Source organism: Heterodontus francisci, chromosome 45 (assembly GCF_036365525.1).
Source record: "Heterodontus francisci isolate sHetFra1 chromosome 45, sHetFra1.hap1, whole genome shotgun sequence".
Classification (NCBI taxonomy): Eukaryota; Metazoa; Chordata; class Chondrichthyes; order Heterodontiformes; family Heterodontidae; genus Heterodontus; species Heterodontus francisci.
The window spans coordinates 543622-570849 of NC_090415.1; positions in this window are offsets into that span (position 1 = coordinate 543622).

Consider the following 27228-nt stretch of genomic DNA (forward strand, 5'->3'; position numbering starts at 1 on the left):
CACAGTCGACAGATAAATACACACACCCACTGTCTACAGATAAACACCCACACACTGTCTACAGATAAACAGACAACACACAGTCCACAGATAAACACACACACACACACACACACACACACACAGTCTACAGATAAATACACACACAGTCTACAGATAAACACTCACACACACAGTCGACAGATAAATACACACACACACAGTCGACAGATAAATAAACACACCCACTGTCTACAGATAAATACACACACACACAGTCTACAGACAAATACACACACACACAGTCTACAGATAAATACACACACACACAGTCTACAGATAAACACTCACACACTGTCTATATATAAACACTCACACACAGTCTACAGATAAATACACAGCCACTGTCTACAGATAAACACTCACACACAGTCTACAGATAAATACACAGTCACTGTCTACAGATAAACACTCACACACAGTCTACAGATAAATACACACACACACAGTCTACAGATAAATACACACACAGTCTACAGATAAATACACACACACAGAGTCTACAGAGAAATACACACACAGTCTACAGATAAATACACACACACACAGTCTACAGATAAAGACACACACAGTCTACAGATAAATACACACACACAGTCTACAGATAAATACACACACACACAGTCTACAGATAAATACACACACAGTCTACAGATAAATACACACACCCACTGTCTACAGATAAATACACTCACACACAGTCTACAGATAAACACTCACACACAGTCTACTGATAAATACACACAAACACAGTCTACAGATAGACACTCACACACAGTCTACAGATAAATACACACACAACAGTCTACAGATCGACACACAAACAGTCTACAGATAAATACACACACAACAGTCTACAGATAGACACTCACAAACAGTCTACAGATAAATACACACACAACAGTCTACAGATAGACACTCACAAACAGTCTACAGATAAATACACACACAACAGTCTACAGATAGACACTCACACACTGTCTACAGATAAATACACACACACAGTCTACAGATAAACACTCACACACAGTCTACAGATAAATACACACAAACACAGTCTACAGATAGACACTCACACACAGTCTACAGATAAATACACACACAACAGTCTACAGATCGACACTCACAAACAGTCTCCAGATAAATACACACACAACAGTCTACAGATAGACACTCACAAACAGTCTACAGATAAATACACACACAACAGTCTACAGATAGACACTCACAAACAGTCTACAGATAAATACACACACAACAGTCGACAGATAGACACTCACAAACAGTCTACAGATAAATACACACACAACAGTCTACAGATAGACACTCACACACAGTCTACAGATAAACACACACACAACAGTCTGCAGATAGACACTCACACACAGTCTGCAGATAAATACACACACAACAGTCTACAGATAAACACTCACACACTGTCTATAGATAAACACTCACAAACAGTCTACAGATAAATACACACACAACAGTCTACAGATAGACACTCACACACAGTCTACAGATAAATACACACACACAGTCTACAGATAAATACACACACACACAGTCTACAGATAAATACACACACAGTCTACAGATAAACACTCACACACAGTCTACAGATAAATACACACACACACAGTCTACAGATAAATACACTCACACACAGTCTACAGATAAACACTCACACACAGTCTACAGATAAACACTCACACACAGTCTACAGATAAATACACACACACACACACACACACACACAGTCTACAGATAAACACTCACACACAGTCTACAGATAAATACACACAGTCTACAGATAAATACACACACACACAGTCTACAGATAAATACACTCACACACAGTCTACAGATAAATACACTCACACACAGTCTGCAGATAAACACTCACACACAGTCTACAGATAAATACACACACACACAGTCTACAGATAAATACACACACACACAGTCTACAGATAAACACTCACACACAGTCTACAGATAAATACACACACACACAGTCTACATATAAACACACACACACACACACAGTCTACAGATAAATACACACACACAGTCGACAGATAAATACACACACCCACTGTCTACAGATAAACACCCACACACTGTCTACAGATAAACAGACAACACACAGTCCACAGATAAACACACACACACACACACACACACACACAGTCTACAGATAAATACACACACAGTCTACAGATAAACACTCACACACACAGTCGACAGATAAATACACACACACACAGTCGACAGATAAATAAACACACCCACTGTCTACAGATAAATACACACACACACAGTCTACAGACAAATACACACACACACAGTCTACAGATAAATACACACACACACAGCCTACAGATAAACACTCACACACTGTCTATATATAAACACTCACACACAGTCTACAGATAAATACACAGCCACTGTCTACAGATAAACACTCACACACAGTCTACAGATAAATACACAGTCACTGTCTACAGATAAACACTCACACACAGTCTACAGATAAATACACACACACACAGTCTACAGATAAATACACACACAGTCTACAGATAAATACACACACACAGAGTCTACAGAGAAATACACACACAGTCTACAGATAAATACACACACACACAGTCTACAGATAAAGACACACACAGTCTACAGATAAATACACACACACAGTCTACAGATAAATACACACACACACAGTCTACAGATAAGTACACACACAGTCTACAGATAAATACACACACCCACTGTCTACAGATAAATACACACACACAGTCTACAGATAAACACTCACACACAGTCTACAGATAAATACACACAAACACAGTCTACAGATAGACACTCACACACAGTCTACAGATAAATACACACACAACAGTCTACAGATCGACACTCACAAACAGTCTACAGATAAATACACACACAACAGTCTACAGATAGACACTCACAAACAGTCTACAGATAAATACACACACAACAGTCTACAGATAGACACTCACAAACAGTCTACAGATAAATACACACACAACAGTCGACAGATAGACACTCACAAACAGTCTACAGATAAATACACACACAACAGTCTACAGATAGACACTCACACACAGTCTACAGATAAACACACACACAACAGTCTGCAGATAGACACTCACACACAGTCTGCAGATAAATACACACACAACAGTCTACAGATAAACACTCACACACTGTCTATAGATAAACACTCACAAACAGTCTACAGATAAATACACACACAACAGTCTACAGATAGACACTCACACACAGTCTACAGATAAATACACACACACAGTCTACAGATAAATACACACACACACAGTCTACAGATAAATACACACACAGTCTACAGATAAACACTCACACACAGTCTACAGATAAATACACACACACACAGTCTACAGATAAATACACTCACACACAGTCTACAGATAAACACTCACACACAGTCTACAGATAAACACTCACACACAGTCTACAGATAAATACACACACACACACAGTCTACAGATAAACACTCACACACAGTCTACAGATAAATACACACACACAGTCTACAGATAAATACACACACACACAGTCTACAGATAAATACACTCACACACAGTCTACAGATAAATACACTCACACACAGTCTGCAGATAAACACTCACACACAGTCTACAGATAAATACACACACACACAGTCTACAGATAAATACACACACACACAGTCTACAGATAAACACTCACACACAGTCTACAGATAAATACACACACACACAGTCTACATATAAACACACACACACACACAGTCTACAGATAAATACACACACACAGTCGACAGATAAATACACACACCCACTGTCTACAGATAAACACCCACACACTGTCTACAGATAAACAGACAACACACAGTCCACAGATAAACACACACACACACACACACACACACACACAGTCTACAGATAAATACACACACAGTCTACAGATAAACACTCACACACACAGTCGACAGATAAATACACACACACACAGTCGACAGATAAATAAACACACCCACTGTCTACAGATAAATACACACACACACAGTCTACAGACAAATACACACACACACAGTCTACAGATAAATACACACACACACAGTCTACAGATAAACACTCACACACTGTCTATATATAAACACTCACACACAGTCTACAGATAAATACACAGCCACTGTCTACAGATAAACACTCACACACAGTCTACAGATAAATACACAGTCACTGTCTACAGATAAACACTCACACACAGTCTACAGATAAATACACACACACACAGTCTACAGATAAATACACACACAGTCTACAGATAAATACACACACACAGAGTCTACAGAGAAATACACACACAGTCTACAGATAAATACACACACACACAGTCTACAGATAAAGACACACACAGTCTACAGATAAATACACACACACAGTCTACAGATAAATGCACACACACACAGTCTACAGATAAATACACACACAGTCTACAGATAAATACACACACCCACTGTCTACAGATAAATACACTCACACACAGTCTACAGATAAACACTCACACACAGTCTACTGATAAATACACACAAACACAGTCTACAGATAGACACTCACACACAGTCTACAGATAAATACACACACAACAGTCTACAGATCGACACACAAACAGTCTACAGATAAATACACACACAACAGTCTACAGATAGACACTCACAAACAGTCTACAGATAAATACACACACAACAGTCTACAGATAGACACTCACAAACAGTCTACAGATAAATACACACACAACAGTCTACAGATAGACACTCACACACTGTCTACAGATAAATACACACACACAGTCTACAGATAAACACTCACACACAGTCTACAGATAAATACACACAAACACAGTCTACAGATAGACACTCACACACAGTCTACAGATAAATACACACACAACAGTCTACAGATCGACACTCACAAACAGTCTCCAGATAAATACACACACAACAGTCTACAGATAGACACTCACAAACAGTCTACAGATAAATACACACACAACAGTCTACAGATAGACACTCACAAACAGTCTACAGATAAATACACACACAACAGTCGACAGATAGACACTCACAAACAGTCTACAGATAAATACACACACAACAGTCTACAGATAGACACTCACACACAGTCTACAGATAAACACACACACAACAGTCTGCAGATAGACACTCACACACAGTCTGCAGATAAATACACACACAACAGTCTACAGATAAACACTCACACACTGTCTATAGATAAACACTCACAAACAGTCTACAGATAAATACACACACAACAGTCTACAGATAGACACTCACACACAGTCTACAGATAAATACACACACACAGTCTACAGATAAATACACACACACACAGTCTACAGATAAATACACACACAGTCTACAGATAAACACTCACACACAGTCTACAGATAAATACACACACACACAGTCTACAGATAAATACACTCACACACAGTCTACAGATAAACACTCACACACAGTCTACAGATAAACACTCACACACAGTCTACAGATAAATACACACACACACACAGTCTACAGATAAACACTCACACACAGTCTACAGATAAATACACACACACAGTCTACAGATAAATACACACACACACAGTCTACAGATAAATACACTCACACACAGTCTACAGATAAATACACTCACACACAGTCTGCAGATAAACACTCACACACAGTCTACAGATAAATACACACACACACAGTCTACAGATAAATACACACACACACAGTCTACAGATAAACACTCACACACAGTCTACAGATAAATACACACACACACACAGTCTACATATAAACACACACACACACACAGTCTACAGATAAATACACACACACAGTCGACAGATAAATACACACACCCACTGTCTACAGATAAACACCCACACACTGTCTACAGATAAACAGACAACACACAGTCCACAGATAAACACACACACACACACACACACACACACAGTCTACAGATAAATACACACACAGTCTACAGATAAACACTCACACACACAGTCGACAGATAAATACACACACACACAGTCGACAGATAAATAAACACACCCACTGTCTACAGATAAATACACACACACACAGTCTACAGACAAATACACACACACACAGTCTACAGATAAATACACACACACACAGCCTACAGATAAACACTCACACACTGTCTATATATAAACACTCACACACAGTCTACAGATAAATACACAGCCACTGTCTACAGATAAACACTCACACACAGTCTACAGATAAATACACAGTCACTGTCTACAGATAAACACTCACACACAGTCTACAGATAAATACACACACACACAGTCTACAGATAAATACACACACAGTCTACAGATAAATACACACACACAGAGTCTACAGAGAAATACACACACAGTCTACAGATAAATACACACACACACAGTCTACAGATAAAGACACACACAGTCTACAGATAAATACACACACACAGTCTACAGATAAATACACACACACACAGTCTACAGATAAATACACACACAGTCTACAGATAAATACACACACCCACTGTCTACAGATAAATACACACACACAGTCTACAGATAAACACTCACACACAGTCTACAGATAAATACACACAAACACAGTCTACAGATAGACACTCACACACAGTCTATAGATAAATACACACACAACAGTCTACAGATCGACACACAAACAGTCTACAGATAAATACACACACAACAGTCTACAGATAGACACTCACAAACAGTCTACAGATAAATACACACACAACAGTCTACAGATAGACACTCACAAACAGTCTACAGATAAATACACACACAACAGTCTACAGATAGACACTCACACACTGTCTACAGATAAATACACACACACAGTCTACAGATAAACACTCACACACAGTCTACAGATAAATACACACAAACACAGTCTACAGATAGACACTCACACACAGTCTACAGATAAATACACACACAACAGTCTACAGATCGACACTCACAAACAGTCTCCAGATAAATACACACACAACAGTCTACAGATAGACACTCACAAACAGTCTACAGATAAATACACACACAACAGTCTACAGATAGACACTCACAAACAGTCTACAGATAAATACACACACAACAGTCGACAGATAGACACTCACAAACAGTCTACAGATAAATACACACACAACAGTCTACAGATAGACACTCACACACAGTCTACAGATAAACACACACACAACAGTCTGCAGATAGACACTCACACACAGTCTGCAGATAAATACACACACAACAGTCTACAGATAAACACTCACACACTGTCTATAGATAAACACTCACAAACAGTCTACAGATAAATACACACACACAGTCTACAGATAAATACACACACACACAGTCTACAGATAAATACACACACAGTCTACAGATAAACACTCACACACAGTCTACAGATAAATACACACACACACAGTCTACAGATAAATACACTCACACACAGTCTACAGATAAACACTCACACACAGTCTACAGATAAACACTCACACACAGTCTACAGATAAATACACACACACACACACACACAGTCTACAGATAAACACTCACACACAGTCTACAGATAAATACACTCACACACAGTCTACAGATAAATACACTCACACACAGTCTGCAGATAAACACTCACACACAGTCTACAGATAAATACACACACACACAGTCTACAGATAAATACACACACACACAGTCTACAGATAAACACTCACACACAGTCTACAGATAAATACACACACACACAGTCTACATATAAACACACACACACACACAGTCTACAGATAAATACACACACACAGTCGACAGATAAATACACACACCCACTGTCTACAGATAAACACCCACACACTGTCTACAGATAAACAGACAACACACAGTCCACAGATAAACACACACACACAGACACACACACAGTCTACAGATAAATACACACACAGTCTACAGATAAACACTCACACACACAGTCGACAGATAAATACACACACACACAGTCGACAGATAAATAAACACACCCACTGTCTACAGATAAATACACACACACACAGTCTACAGACAAATACACACACACACAGTCTACAGATAAATACACACACACACAGTCTACAGATAAACACTCACACACTGTCTATATATAAACACTCACACACAGTCTACAGATAAATACACAGCCACTGTCTACAGATAAACACTCACACACAGTCTACAGATAAATACACAGTCACTGTCTACAGATAAACACTCACACACAGTCTACAGATAAATACACACACACACAGTCTACAGATAAATACACACACAGTCTACAGATAAATACACACACACAGAGTCTACAGAGAAATACACACACAGTCTACAGATAAATACACACACACACAGTCTACAGATAAAGACACACACAGTCTACAGATAAATACACACACACAGTCTACAGATAAATACACACACACACAGTCTACAGATAAATACACACACAGTCTACAGATAAATACACACACCCACTGTCTACAGATAAATACACTCACACACAGTCTACAGATAAATACACACACACACAGTCTACAGATAAACACTCACACACAGTCTACAGATAAATACACACAAACAGTCTACAGATAAATACACAAACACAGTCTACAGATAAACACTCACACACAGTCTACAGATAAATACACACACGCACAGTCTACAGATAAATACACACACAGTCTACAGATAAATACACACACCCACTGTCTACAGATAAATACACTCACACACAGTCTACAGATAAATACACACACACAGTCTACCGATAAATACACACACACAGTCTACAGATAAATACACACACACACAGTCTACAGATAAATACACACACACAGTCTACAGATAAATACACACACAGTCTACAGATAAATACACACACACACAGTCTACAGATAAATACACACACACACAGTCTACAAATAAACACTCACACACAGTCTACAGAGAAATACACACACACACAGTCCATAGATAAACACTCACACACAGTCTACAGATAAATACACACACACACAGTCTACAGATAAATACTCACACACAGTCGACAGATAAACACTCACAGTCGACAGATAAATACACACACACAGTCGACAGATAAACACTCAACACAGTCTACAGATAAATACACTCGCACACAGTCTACAGATAAATACACACACACACACAGTCTACAGATAAATACACTCACACACAGTCTACAGATAAATACACACACACACAGTCTACAGATAAACCCTCACACACTGTCTACAGATAAATACACACACACAGTCTACAGATAAACACTCACACACAGTCGACAGATAAACACTCACACACAGTCGACAGATAAATACACTCACACACAGTCTACTGATAAATACACACACACACAGTCTACAGATAAACCCTCACACACTGTCTACAGATAAATACACACACAAAGTCTACAGATAAACACTCACACACAGTCGACAGATAAATACACACACAACAGTCTACAGATAGACACTCACACACAGTCTACAGATAAATACACACACAACAGTCTACAGATCGACACTCACAAACAGTCTACAGATAAATACACACACAACAGTCTACAGATAGACACTCACAAGCAGTCTACAGATAAATACACACACAACAGTCTACAGATAGACACTCACAAACAGTCTACAGATAAATACACACACAACAGTCTACAGATAGACACTCACACACAGTCTACAGATAAACACACACACAACAGTCTACAGATAGACACTCACACACAGTCTACAGATAAATACACACACAACAGTCTACAGATAAACATTCACACACTGTCTATAGATAAACACTCACAAACAGTCTACAGATAAATACACACACAACAGTCTACAGATAGACACTCACACACAGTCTACAGATAAATACACACACACAGTCTACAGATAAATACACACACACACAGTCTACAGATAAATACACACATACAGTCTGCAGATAAACACTCACACACAGTCTACAGATAAATACAAACACACACAGTCTACAGATAAACACTCACACACAGTCTACAGATAAATACTCACACACAGTCTACAGATAAATACTCACACACAGTCTACAGATAAATACACACACACAGTCTACAGATAAACACTCACACACAGTCCACAGATAGACACTCACACACAGTCTACATATAAACACTCACACACAGTCTACAGATGAATACTCACACACAGTCTACAGATAAATACTCACACATGCAGTCTACAGATAAATACACTCACACACAGTCTACAGATAAACACTCACACACAGTCTACAGATAAATACACACACAGAGTCTACAGATAAACACTCACACACAGTCGACAGATAAATACACTCACACACAGTCTACAGATAAACACTCACACACAGTCCACAGATAAATACACACACACACAGTCTACAGATAAATACACACACACACAGTCTACAGATAAACACTCACACACAGTCTACAGATAAATACACACACACACAGTCTACATATAAACACACACACACACACAGTCTACAGATAAATACACACACACAGTCGACAGATAAATACACACACCCACTGTCTACAGATAAACACTCACACACTGTCTACAGATAAATACACACACACACAGTCTACAGATAAACACACACACACACACACACACAGTCGACAGATAAATACACACACACACAGTCTACAGATAAATACACACACTGTCTACAGATAAATACACACACAACAGTCTACAGATAAACACACACACAGTCTACAGATAAACACTCACACACAGTCTACAGATAAATACACACACACAGTCTACAGATAAATACACACACACACAGTCTACAGATAAATACACACACAGTCTACAGATAAATATACACACCCACTGTCTACAGATAAATACACTCACACACAGTCTACAGATAAATACACACACACACAGTCTACAGATAAATACACACACACACAGTCTACAGATAAACACTCACACACAGTCTACAGATAAATACACACAAACAGTCTACAGATAAATACACACACACAGTCTACAGGTAAATACACACACAGTCTACAGATAAATACACACACCCACTGTCTACAGATCCTCTCACACTCATATACACACACACACTGTCTGCAGATCCTCTCACACTCACATACACACACACACCGTCTGCAGATCCTCTCACACACACTCACACACACACACACACACACACACACTGTCTGCAGATAATCTCACTCTTACATACACACACACACCGTCTGCAGATCCTCCCGCACACACACACACTGTCTGCAGATCCTCTCACACTCACATACACACACACACCGTCTGCAGATCCTCTCACACACATACACACACTGTCTGCAGATAATCTCACTCTCACATGCACACACACACCGTCTGCAGATCCTCTCACACACACACACACACACACACACACACCGTCTGCAGATCCTCTCACACACACACAAACTCACACCGTCTGCAGAGCCTCTCACACACACATACACACACACACCGTCTGCAGATCCTCTCACACTCACATTAACACACACCGTCTGCAGATCCTCTCACACACACACACACAAACACACACTGTCTGCAGATCCTCTCACACACAAACACAAACACCCACTGTCTGCAGATCCTCTCACAATAACACACACCGTCTGCAGATCCTCTCACACACACACACACAAACACACACTGTCTGCAGATCCTCTCACACACACACACAAACACCCACTGTCTGCAGATCCTCTCACATTAACACACACCGTCTGCAGATCCTCTCACACACACACACACAAACACCCACTGTCTGCAGATCCTCTCACACACACACACAAACACACACCGTCTGCAGATCCTCTCACACACACACACAAACACACACTGTCTGCAGATCCTCTCACTCTCACACACACACACACACACTGTCTGCAGATCCTCTCACTCTCACACAGACACACACACACTGTCTGCAGATCCTCTCACACACACACACTGTCTGCAGATCCTCTCACTCTCACACATACACACACACACTGTCTGCAGATCCTCTCACACACACACACCGTCTGCAGATCCTCTCACTCTCACACACACACACACACTGACTGCAGATCCTCTCACACACACACACACACCGTCTGCAGATCCTCTCACTCTCACATACACACACACACTGTCTGCAGATCCTCTCACACATACACACACACACACACACTGTCTGCAGATAATCTCACTCTGACACACACACACACACACTGTCTGCAGATCCTCTCACACACACACTGTCTGCAGATAATCTCACTCTCACAAACACACACACACCGTCTGCAGATCCTCTCATACACACACACACACACTGTCTGCAGATAATCTCACACTCACATACACACACACACTGTCTGCAGATAATCTCACTCTGACACACACACACACACTGTCTGCAGATCCTCTCACACACACACACACACAAACACACACCGTCTGCAGATCCTCTCACTCTCACACACAAACACACAGTCTGCAGATCCTCTCATACACACACACAAACACACACCGTCTGCAGATCCTCTCACTCTCACACACAAACACACACCGTCTGCAGATCCTCTCATACACACACACACACACTGTCTGCAGATCCTCTCACACACACACTGTCTGCAGATAATCTCACTCTGACAAACACACACACACTGTCTGCAGATCCTCTCACACTCACATACACACACACACTGTCTGCAGATCCTCTCACACATACACACACACACACACCGTCTGCAGATCCTCTCACACACACACTGTCTGCAGATAATCTCACTCTGACAAACACACACACAGTCTGCAGATCCTCTCACACACACACACACTGTCTGCAGATCCTCTCACTCTCACACACAAACACACAGTCTGCAGATCCTCTCATACACACACACAAACACACACCGTCTGCAGATCCTCTCACTCTCACACACAAACACACAGTCTGCAGATCCTCTCACACACACACACACACACACACACTGTCTGCAGATCCTCTCACTCTCACACACAAACACACAGTCTGCAGATCCTCTCACTCTCACACACAAACACACACCGTCTGCAGATCCTCTCATACACACACACACACACACTGTCTGCAGATCCTCTCACACACACACTGTCTGCAGATAATCTCACTCTCACAAACACACACACACCGTCTGCAGATCCTCTCATACACACACACACACATTGTCTGCAGATCCTCTCACACACACACTGTCTGCAGATAATCTCACTCTCACAAACACACACACACTGTCTGCAGATCTTCTCACACTCACATACACACACACACTGTCTGCAGATAATCTCACTCTCACAAACACACACACACCGTCTGCAGATCCTCTCATACACACACACACACACTGTCTGCAGATAATCTCACACTCACATACACACACACACTGTCTGCAGATAATCTCACTCTGACACACACACACACACTGTCTGCAGATCCTCTCACACACACACACACACAAACACACACCGTCTGCAGATCCTCTCACTCTCACACACAAACACACAGTCTGCAGATCCTCTCATACACACACACAAACACACACCGTCTGCAGATCCTCTCACTCTCACACACAAACACACACCGTCTGCAGATCCTCTCATACACACACACACACACTGTCTGCAGATCCTCTCACACACACACTGTCTGCAGATAATCTCACTCTGACAAACACACACACACTGTCTGCAGATCCTCTCACACTCACATACACACACACACTGTCTGCAGATCCTCTCACACATACACACACACACACACCGTCTGCAGATCCTCTCACACACACACTGTCTGCAGATAATCTCACTCTGACAAACACACACGCAGTCTGCAGATCCTCTCACACACACACACACTGTCTGCAGATCCTCTCACTCTCACACACAAACACACAGTCTGCAGATCCTCTCATACACACACACAAACACACACCGTCTGCAGATCCTCTCACTCTCACACACAAACACACAGTCTGCAGATCCTCTCACACACACACACACACACACACTGTCTGCAGATCCTCTCACTCTCACACACAAACACACAGTCTGCAGATCCTCTCACTCTCACACACAAACACACACCGTCTGCAGATCCTCTCATACACACACACACACACACACTGTCTGCAGATCCTCTCACACACACACTGTCTGCAGATAATCTCACTCTCACAAACACACACACACCGTCTGCAGATCCTCTCATACACACACACACACATTGTCTGCAGATCCTCTCACACACACACTGTCTGCAGATAATCTCACTCTCACAAACACACACACACTGTCTGCAGATCCTCTCACACTCACATACACACACACACTGTCTGCAGATAATCTCACTCTGACACACACACACACACACTGTCTGCAGATCCTCTCACACACACACACACACACACACACAAACACACACCGTCTGCAGATCCTCTCACTCTCACACACAAACACACAGTCTGCAGATCCTCTCATACACACACACAAACACACACCGTCTGCAGATCCTCTCACTCTCACACACAAACACACACCGTCTGCAGATCCTCTCACACACACATACACACACACACAGTGTCTGTAGATCCTCTCACTCTCACATACACACACACACCGTCTGCAGATCCTCTCACACACACACACACAAACACACACTGTCTGCAGATAATCTCACTCTCACATACACACACAAACACTGTCTGCAGATCCTCTCACACACACACTGTCTGCAGATAATCTCACTCTCACATACACCGTCTGCAGATCCTCTCACACACACACACAAAGACACACCGTCTGCAGATCCTCTCACTCTCACATACACACACACACCGTCTGCAGATCCTCTCTCACGCACACACACACACTGTCTGCAGATCCTCTCACACACACACACATACACACACACACCGTCTGCAGATCCTCTCACACTCACATACACACACACACTGTCTACAGATAAAGATACACATTTCTACAGATAAACACACATATACAGTCTGCAGATAAACACACACACTGTCCATAGATAAACACACACACAGTTTACAGATAAACACACACACACAGTCTACAGATAAAGATACACACTGTCTGCAGATAAACCCCTACATACAGTCTATTGATAAAGATACACATTGTTTACAGATAAACACACACACAGTCTATAGATAAACACACACACACTGTCTACAGATAAACACACACTCTGTACAGATAAACACACACACTGTCTACAGATAAACACACACACACAGTCGACAGATAAATACACTCACACACAGTCTACAGATAAATACACACACACACAGTCTACAGATAAACCCTCACACACTGTCTACAGATAAATACACACACACAGTCTACAGATAAACACTCACACACAGTCGACAGATAAATACACACACAACAGTCTACAGATAGACACTCACACACAGTCTACAGATAAATACACACACAACAGTCTACAGATCGACACTCACAAACAGTCTACAGATAAATACACACACAACAGTCTACAGATAGACACTCACACACAGTCTACAGATAAACACACACACAACAGTCTACAGATAGACACTCACACACAGTCTACAGATAAATACACACACAACAGTCTACAGATAAACACTCACACACTGTCTATAGATAAACACTCACAAACAGTCTACAGATAAATACACACACAACAGTCTACAGATAGACACTCACACACAGTCTACAGATAAATACACACACACAGTCTACAGATAAATACACACACACACAGTCTACAGATAAATACACACATACAGTCTGCAGATAAACACTCACACACAGTCTACAGATAAATACAAACACACACAGTCTACAGATAAACACTCACACACAGTCTACAGATAAATACACACACAGAGTCTACAGATAAATACTCACACACAGTCTACAGATAAATACACACACACAGTCTACAGATAAACACTCACACACAGTCCACAGATAGACACTCACACACAGTCTACATATAAACACTCACACACAGTCTACAGATAAATACTCACACACAGTCTACAGATAAATACTCACACATGCAGTCTACAGATAAATACACTCACACACAGTCTACAGATAAACACTCACACACAGTCTACAGATAAATACACACACAGAGTCTACAGATAAACACTCACACACAGTCTACAGATAAATACACACACACAGTCTACAGATAAATACACACACACACAGTCTACAGATAAATACACTCACACACAGTCTACAGATAAACACTCACACACAGTCCACAGATAAATACACACACACACAGTCTACAGATAAATACACACACGCACAGTCTACAGATAAACACTCACACACAGTCTACAGATAAATACACACACACACAGTCTACATATAAACACACACACACACACAGTCTACAGATAAATACACACACACAGTCGACAGATAAATACACACACCCACTGTCTACAGATAAACACTCACACACTGTCTACAGATAAATACACACACACACAGTCTACAGATAAACACACACACACACACAGTCTACAGATAAACACACACACACACACACACACACACAGTCGACAGATAAATACACACACACACAGTCTACAGATAAATACACACACTGTCTACAGATAAACACTCACACACAGTCTACAGATAAATACACACACACAGTCTGCAGATAAATACACACACACACAGTCTACAGATAAATACACACACAGTCTACAGATAAATATACACACCCACTGTCTACAGATAAATACACTCACACACAGTCTACAGATAAATACACACACACACAGTCTACAGATAAATACACACACACACAGTCTACAGATAAACACTCACACACAGTCTACAGATAAATACACACAAACAGTCTACAGATAAATACACACACACAGTCTACAGATAAACACTCACACACAGTCTCCAGATAAATACACACACACACAGTCTACAGGTAAATACACACACAGTCTACAGATAAATACACACACCCACTGTCTACAGATCCTCTCACACTCATATACACACACACACTGTCTGCAGATCCTCTCACACTCACATACACACACACACCGTCTGCAGATCCTCTCACACACACACACACACACACACACTGTCTGCAGATAATCTCACTCTTACATACACACACACACCGTCTGCAGATCCTCCCGCACACACACACACTGTCTGCAGATCCTCTCACACTCACATACACACACACACCGTCTGCAGATCCTCTCACACACATACACACACTGTCTGCAGATAATCTCACTCTCACATGCACACACACACCGTCTGCAGATCCTCTCACACACACACACACACACCGTCTGCAGATCCTCTCACACACACACAAACTCACACCGTCTGCAGAGCCTCTCACACACACATACACACACACACCGTCTGCAGATCCTCTCACACACACACACAAACACCGTCTGCAGATCCTCTCACACACACACAAACTCACACCGTCTGCAGAGCCTCTCACACACACATACACACACACACCGTCTGCAGATCCTCTCACACACACACACAAACACCCACTGTCTGCAGATCCTCTCACATTAACACACACCGTCTGCAGATCCTCTCACACACACACACACAAACACACACTGTCTGCAGATCCTCTCACACACAAACACACTGTCTGCAGATCCTCTCACACTCACATACACACACACACCGTCTTCAGATCCTCTCACACACACACACAAACACACACTGTCTGCAGATCCTCTCACACACACACACAAACACACACCGTCTGCAGATCCTCTCACACACACTGTCTGCAGATCCTCTCACTCTCACACACACACACACACTGTCTGCAGATCCTCTCACACACACACACACACACACACTGTCTGCAGATCCTCTCACACACACACACTGTCTGCAGATCCTCTCACACACACACACACACTGTCTGCAGATCCTCTCACACACACACACACACACACACCGTCTGCAGATAATCTCACTCTCACATGCACACACACACTGTCTGCAGATCCTCTCACACATACACACACACACACACACTGTCTGCAGATAATCTCACTCTGACACACACACACACACTGTCTGCAGATCCTCTCACACACACACACACACACTGTCTGCAGATCCTCTCACACACACACTGTCTGCAGATAATCTCACTCTGACACACACACACTGCAGATCCTCTCTCTCACACACACACTGTCTGCAGATCCTCTCACACTCACATACACACACACACCGTCTGCAGATCCTATCACACTCACACACACACTGTCTGCAGATCCTCTCACACTCACATACACACACACACCGTCTGCAGATCCTATCACACTCACACACACACTGTCTGCAGATCCTCTCACACTCACATACACACACACACCGTCTGCAGATCCTCTCACACACACACTGTCTGCAGATAATCTCACTCTCACACACACCGTCTGCAGATCCTCTCATACACACACACACACACACACTGTCTGCAGATCCTCTCACACACACACTGTCTGCAGATAATCTCACTCTCACAAACACACACACACCGTCTGCAGATCCTCTCATACACACACACACACATTGTCTGCAGATCCTCTCACACACACACTGTCTGCAGATAATCTCACTCTCACAAACACACACACACTGTCTGCAGATCCTCTCACACTCACATACACACACACACTGTCTGCAGATAATCTCACTCTGACACACACACACACACACTGTCTGCAGATCCTCTCACACACACACACACACACACACACAAACACACACCGTCTGCAGATCCTCTCACTCTCACACACAAACACACAGTCTGCAGATCCTCTCATACACACACACAAACACACACCGTCTGCAGATCCTCTCACTCTCACACACAAACACACACCGTCTGCAGATCCTCTCACACACACATACACACACACACAGTGTCTGTAGATCCTCTCACTCTCACATACACACACACACCGTCTGCAGATCCTCTCACACACACACACACAAACACACACTGTCTGCAGATAATCTCACTCTCACATACACACACAAACACTGTCTGCAGATCCTCTCACACACACACTGTCTGCAGATAATCTCACTCTCACATACACCGTCTGCAGATCCTCTCACACACACACACAAAGACACACCGTCTGCAGATCCTCTCACTCTCACATACACACACACACCGTCTGCAGATCCTCTCTCACGCACACACACACACTGTCTGCAGATCCTCTCACACACACACACATACACACACACACCGTCTGCAGATCCTCTCACACTCACATACACACACACACTGTCTACAGATAAAGATACACATTTCTACAGATAAACACACATATACAGTCTGCAGATAAACACACACACTGTCCATAGATAAACACACACACAGTTTACAGATAAACACACACACACAGTCTACAGATAAAGATACACACTGTCTGCAGATAAACCCCTACATACAGTCTATTGATAAAGATACACATTGTTTACAGATAAACACACACACAGTCTATAGATAAACACACACACACTGTCTACAGATAAACACACACTCTGTACAGATAAACACACACACTGTCTACAGATAAACACACACACACAGTCGACAGATAAATACACTCACACACAGTCTACAGATAAATACACACACACACAGTCTACAGATAAACCCTCACACACTGTCTACAGATAAATACACACACACAGTCTACAGATAAACACTCACACACAGTCGACAGATAAATACACACACAACAGTCTACAGATAGACACTCACACACAGTCTACAGATAAATACACACACAACAGTCTACAGATCGACACTCACAAACAGTCTACAGATAAATACACACACAACAGTCTACAGATAGACACTCACACACAGTCTACAGATAAACACACACACAACAGTCTACAGATAGACACTCACACACAGTCTACAGATAAATACACACACAACAGTCTACAGATAAACACTCACACACTGTCTATAGATAAACACTCACAAACAGTCTACAGATAAATACACACACAACAGTCTACAGATAGACACTCACACACAGTCTACAGATAAATACACACACACAGTCTACAGATAAATACACACACACACAGTCTACAGATAAATACACACATACAGTCTGCAGATAAACACTCACACACAGTCTACAGATAAATACAAACACACACAGTCTACAGATAAACACTCACACACAGTCTACAGATAAATACACACACAGAGTCTACAGATAAATACTCACACACAGTCTACAGATAAATACACACACACAGTCTACAGATAAACACTCACACACAGTCCACAGATAGACACTCACACACAGTCTACATATAAACACTCACACACAGTCTACAGATAAATACTCACACACAGTCTACAGATAAATACTCACACATGCAGTCTACAGATAAATACACTCACACACAGTCTACAGATAAACACTCACACACAGTCTACAGATAAATACACACACAGAGTCTACAGATAAACACTCACACACAGTCTACAGATAAATACACACACACAGTCTACAGATAAATACACACACACACAGTCTACAGATAAATACACTCACACACAGTCTACAGATAAACACTCACACACAGTCCACAGATAAATACACACACACACAGTCTACAGATAAATACACACACGCACAGTCTACAGATAAACACTCACACACAGTCTACAGATAAATACACACACACACAGTCTACATATAAACACACACACACACACAGTCTACAGATAAATACACACACACAGTCGACAGATAAATACACACACCCACTGTCTACAGATAAACACTCACACACTGTCTACAGATAAATACACACACACACAGTCTACAGATAAACACACACACACACACAGTCTACAGATAAACACACACACACACACACACACACACAGTCGACAGATAAATACACACACACACAGTCTACAGATAAATACACACACTGTCTACAGATAAACACTCACACACAGTCTACAGATAAATACACACACACAGTCTGCAGATAAATACACACACACACAGTCTACAGATAAATACACACACAGTCTACAGATAAATATACACACCCACTGTCTACAGATAAATACACTCACACACAGTCTACAGATAAATACACACACACACAGTCTACAGATAAATACACACACACACAGTCTACAGATAAACACTCACACACAGTCTACAGATAAATACACACAAACAGTCTACAGATAAATACACACACACAGTCTACAGATAAACACTCACACACAGTCTCCAGATAAATACACACACACACAGTCTACAGGTAAATACACACACAGTCTACAGATAAATACACACACCCACTGTCTACAGATCCTCTCACACTCATATACACACACACACTGTCTGCAGATCCTCTCACACTCACATACACACACACACCGTCTGCAGATCCTCTCACACACACACACACACACACACACTGTCTGCAGATAATCTCACTCTTACATACACACACACACCGTCTGCAGATCCTCCCGCACACACACACACTGTCTGCAGATCCTCTCACACTCACATACACACACACACCGTCTGCAGATCCTCTCACACACATACACACACTGTCTGCAGATAATCTCACTCTCACATGCACACACACACCGTCTGCAGATCCTCTCACACACACACACACACACCGTCTGCAGATCCTCTCACACACACACAAACTCACACCGTCTGCAGAGCCTCTCACACACACATACACACACACACCGTCTGCAGATCCTCTCACACACACACACAAACACCGTCTGCAGATCCTCTCACACACACACAAACTCACACCGTCTGCAGAGCCTCTCACACACACATACACACACACACCGTCTGCAGATCCTCTCACACACACACACAAACACCCACTGTCTGCAGATCCTCTCACATTAACACACACCGTCTGCAGATCCTCTCACACACACACACACAAACACACACTGTCTGCAGATCCTCTCACACACAAACACACTGTCTGCAGATCCTCTCACACTCACATACACACACACACCGTCTTCAGATCCTCTCACACACACACACAAACACACACTGTCTGCAGATCCTCTCACACACACACACAAACACACACCGTCTGCAGATCCTCTCACACACACTGTCTGCAGATCCTCTCACTCTCACACACACACACACACTGTCTGCAGATCCTCTCACACACACACACACACACTGTCTGCAGATCCTCTCACACACACACACTGTCTGCAGATCCTCTCACACACACACACACACTGTCTGCAGATCCTCTCACACACACACACACACACCGTCTGCAGATAATCTCACTCTCACATGCACACACACACTGTCTGCAGATCCTCTCACACATACACACACACACACACACTGTCTGCAGATAATCTCACTCTGACACACACACACACACTGTCTGCAGATCCTCTCACACACACACACACACACTGTCTGCAGATCCTCTCACACACACACTGTCTGCAGATAATCTCACTCTGACACACACACACTGCAGATCCTCTCTCTCACACACACACTGTCTGCAGATCCTCTCACACTCACATACACACACACACCGTCTGCAGATCCTATCACACTCACACACACACTGTCTGCAGATCCTCTCACACTCACATACACACACACACCGTCTGCAGATCCTATCACACTCACACACACACTGTCTGCAGATCCTCTCACACTCACATACACACACACACCGTCTGCAGATCCTCTCACACACACACTGTCTGCAGATAATCTCACTCTCACACACACCGTCTGCAGATCCTCTCACACACACACACAAACACACACTGTCTGCAGATAATCTCACTCTCACATACACACACACACCGTCTGCAGATCCTCTCACACACACACACACACAAACACACACTGTCTGCAGATAATCTCACTCTCACATACACACACACACCGTCTGCAGATCCTCTCACACACACACACAAACACACACTGTCTGCAGATAATCTCACTCTCACATACACACACACACTGTCTGCAGATCCTCTCACTCTCACATACACACACACACTGTCTGCAGATCCTCTCACACACACACACCGTCTGCAGATAATCTCACTCTCACATACACACACACACTGTCTGTAGATCCTCTCACACACACACACACTGTCTGCAGATAATCTCACTCTCACATACACACACACACCGTCTGCAGATCCTCTCACACACACACACACACACTGTCTGCAGATCCTCTCTCTCACACACACACACACAGTCTGCAGATCCTCTCACACACACACACACACACACACACTGTCTGCAGTTCCTCTCACACACACACAAACACACACACACTGTCTGCAGATCCTCTCTCTCACACACACACACAGTCTGCAGATCCTCTCACACACACACACACACTGTCTACAGATCCTCTCACACACACACACTGTCTGCAGATCCTCTCACACACACACACATACACACACACACTGTCTGCAGATTCTCTCACACACAGACACACACACTGTCTGTGGATCCTCTCACACACACACACACACACACACACACACACACACACACACACACACACACACACTGTCTGCAGTTCCTCTCACACACACACTGTCTGCAGATAATCTCACTCTCACAAACACACACACACTGTCTGCAGATCCTCTCACACTCACACACAAACACACAGTCTGCAGATCCTCTCACACACACACACACACACACACTGTCTGCAGATCCTCTCACTCTCACACACAAACACACAGTCTGCAGATCCTCTCACTCTCACACACAAACACACACCGTCTGCAGATCCTCTCATACACACACACACACACACTGTCTGCAGATCCTCTCACACACACACTGTCTGCAGATAATCTCACTCTCACAAACACACACACACCGTCTGCAGATCCTCTCATACACACACACACACATTGTCTGCAGATCCTCTCACACACACACTGTCTGCAGATAATCTCACTCTCACAAACACACACACACTGTCTGCAAATCCTCTCACACTCACATACACACACACACTGTCTGCAGATAATCTCACTCTGACACACACACACACACACACTGTCTGCAGATCCTCTCACACACACACACACACACACACAAACACACACCGTCTGCACATCCTCTCACTCTCACACACAAACACACAGTCTGCAGATCCTCTCATACACACACACAAACACACACCGTCTGCAGATCCTCTCACTCTCACACACAAACACACACCGTCTGCAGATCCTCTCACACACACATACACACACACACAGTGTCTGTAGATCCTCTCACTCTCACATACACACACACACCGTCTGCAGATCCTCTCACACACACACACACAAACACACACTGTCTGCAGATAATCTCACTCTCACATACACACACAAACACTGTCTGCAGATCCTCTCACACACACACTGTCTGCAGATAATCTCACTCTCACATACACCGTCTGCAGATCCTCTCACACACACACACAAAGACACACCGTCTGCAGATCCTCTCACTCTCACATACACACACACACCGTCTGCAGATCCTCTCTCACGCACACACACACACTGTCTGCAGATCCTCTCACACACACACACATACACACACACACCGTCTGCAGATCCTCTCACACTCACATACACACACACACTGTCTACAGATAAAGATACACATTTCTACAGATAAACACACATATACAGTCTGCAGATAAACACACACACTGTCCATAGATAAACACACACACAGTTTACAGATAAACACACACACACAGTCTACAGATAAAGATACACACTGTCTGCAGATAAACCCCTACATACAGTCTATTGATAAAGATACACATTGTTTACAGATAAACACACACACAGTCTATAGATAAACACACACACACTGTCTACAGATAAACACACACTCTGTACAGATAAACACACACACTGTCTACAGATAAACACACACACACAGTCGACAGATAAATACACTCACACACAGTCTACAGATAAATACACACACACACAGTCTACAGATAAACCCTCACACACTGTCTACAGATAAATACACACACACAGTCTACAGATAAACACTCACACACAGTCGACAGATAAATACACACACAACAGTCTACAGATAGACACTCACACACAGTCTACAGATAAATACACACACAACAGTCTACAGATCGACACTCACAAACAGTCTACAGATAAATACACACACAACAGTCTACAGATAGACACTCACACACAGTCTACAGATAAACACACACACAACAGTCTACAGATAGACACTCACACACAGTCTACAGATAAATACACACACAACAGTCTACAGATAAACACTCACACACTGTCTATAGATAAACACTCACAAACAGTCTACAGATAAATACACACACAACAGTCTACAGATAGACACTCACACACAGTCTACAGATAAATACACACACACAGTCTACAGATAAATACACACACACACAGTCTACAGATAAATACACACATACAGTCTGCAGATAAACACTCACACACAGTCTACAGATAAATACAAACACACACAGTCTACAGATAAACACTCACACACAGTCTACAGATAAATACACACACAGAGTCTACAGATAAATACTCACACACAGTCTACAGATAAATACACACACACAGTCTACAGATAAACACTCACACACAGTCCACAGATAGACACTCACACACAGTCTACATATAAACACTCACACACAGTCTACAGATAAATACTCACACACAGTCTACAGATAAATACTCACACATGCAGTCTACAGATAAATACACTCACACACAGTCTACAGATAAACACTCACACACAGTCTACAGATAAATACACACACAGAGTCTACAGATAAACACTCACACACAGTCTACAGATAAATACACACACACAGTCTACAGATAAATACACACACACACAGTCTACAGATAAATACACTCACACACAGTCTACAGATAAACACTCACACACAGTCCACAGATAAATACACACACACACAGTCTACAGATAAATACACACACGCACAGTCTACAGATAAACACTCACACACAGTCTACAGATAAATACACACACACACAGTCTACATATAAACACACACACACACACAGTCTACAGATAAATACACACACACAGTCGACAGATAAATACACACACCCACTGTCTACAGATAAACACTCACACACTGTCTACAGATAAATACACACACACACAGTCTACAGATAAACACACACACACACACAGTCTACAGATAAACACACACACACACACACACACACACAGTCGACAGATAAATACACACACACACAGTCTACAGATAAATACACACACTGTCTACAGATAAACACTCACACACAGTCTACAGATAAATACACACACACAGTCTGCAGATAAATACACACACACACAGTCTACAGATAAATACACACACAGTCTACAGATAAATATACACACCCACTGTCTACAGATAAATACACTCACACACAGTCTACAGATAAATACACACACACACAGTCTACAGATAAATACACACACACACAGTCTACAGATAAACACTCACACACAGTCTACAGATAAATACACACAAACAGTCTACAGATAAATACACACACACAGTCTACAGATAAACACTCACACACAGTCTCCAGATAAATACACACACACACAGTCTACAGGTAAATACACACACAGTCTACAGATAAATACACACACCCACTGTCTACAGATCCTCTCACACTCATATACACACACACACTGTCTGCAGATCCTCT